General features: G+C 23.7%; 1 pseudogene; it reads left to right on the top strand.

Moving 5' to 3' along the window:
* The window catches only part of LOC116185422, a 13,227-nt pseudogene that overhangs the window by 6,417 nt on the left and 5,239 nt on the right, over positions 1 to 1,571 (top strand).

Here is a 1,571-nt window from a genome sequence, read left to right as displayed (position 1 = left end):
ATTCCTCTTCTTATCTAATATTTTAACATTTAATTCAAATTCACCTATTTTTAAGTAACTAAATAATAAAAAAAAAATAAATTATTTCGAATTATTCCAAAGAAAACGAAAAAATTCTATTTTTCTTTATTTTTAAGTAACTAAAAAAAAAAAAATAAATTATTTCGAATTATTCCAAAGAAAATGAAAAAATTCTATTTTTCTTTTTATAATAAATTATTTCGAATTATTCCAAAGAAAACGAAAAAATTCTATTTTTCTTTTTATAATTAACGTTTCATTCTGTCAAATTCACCTATTTTTAGATAACTGAAAAAAATAAATTACTACGAATTTTAATTATTCAAAAGAAAACGAAAAAATTCTATTCCTCTTCTTATCTAATATTTTAACATTTAATTCAAATTCACCTATTTTTAAGTAACTAAAAATAAAAAAAAAATAAATTATTTCGAATTACTCCAAAGAAAACGAAAAAATTCTATTTTTCTTTTTATAATTAACGTTTCATTCTGTCAAATTCACTTATTTTTAGATAACTGAAAAAAATAAATTACTACGAATTTTAATTATTCAAAAGAAAACGAAAAAATTCTATTCCTCTTCTTATCTAATATTTTAACATTTAATTCAAATTCACCTATTTTTAAGTAACTAAAAATAAAAAAAAAATAAATTATTTCGAATTACTCCAAAGAAAACGAAAAAATTCTATTTTTCTTTTTATAATTAACGTTTCATTCTGTCAAATTCACTTATTTTTAGATAACTGAAAAAAATAAATTACTACGAATTTTAATTACTCAAAAGAAAACGAAAAAATTCTATTACCTCTTCTCATCTAATATTTCATTAAAATTTGATTCTGTCAAATTCACCTATTTTTAGATAACTGAAAAAAATAAATTACTACGAATTTTAATTATTCAAAAAAAAACGAAAAAATTCTATTTCCTCTTCTCATCTAATATTTCATTAAAATTTGATTCTGTCAAATTCACCTATTTTTAGATAACTGAAAAAAATAAATTACTACGAATTTTAATTATTCAAAAAAAAACGAAAAAATTCTATTTCCTCTTCTCATCTAATATTTCCTTAACATTTGATTCTGTCAAATTCACCTATTTTTAGATAACTAAAAAAATAAAATCATTTCGAATTACTCCAAAGAAAACGAAAAAATTCTATTTTTCTTCTTATCATCCAATATTATAATCAACATTTGATTCTATAACTAAAAAAATAAATATAATAAATAAAATAAATAAAAAGAATAAATAAAATAAAACTCGGAATGTTAATTTACCGGGAGGGAAAATGGAAAGAATTCGATCGAAAAGTTTAATTATTATCGATTATTGAGATCGGTCGGTCTTCTGGGGGCATCTGGAAAGGAAAGGAAAGGGCGGAAACGATGATCCAGTTATTGGCGGCGAATCGAGCTTCTCCCCTGGGAGCCGTTGCCGTAAAATCGAGGCCTGTCCACGGCCGGCCCGTACAAAAGTCGCGTCCTCCTCTTTGAAGCGCGTAACAGAAGCGGAACCGACATTTGCATCGGCGTGGAATCG

Source organism: Apis dorsata, unplaced genomic scaffold (assembly GCF_000469605.1).
Source record: "Apis dorsata unplaced genomic scaffold, Apis dorsata 1.3 scaffold_174, whole genome shotgun sequence".
Classification (NCBI taxonomy): Eukaryota; Metazoa; Arthropoda; class Insecta; order Hymenoptera; family Apidae; genus Apis; species Apis dorsata.
This window is presented reverse-complemented; position numbering and strand designations above follow the sequence as displayed.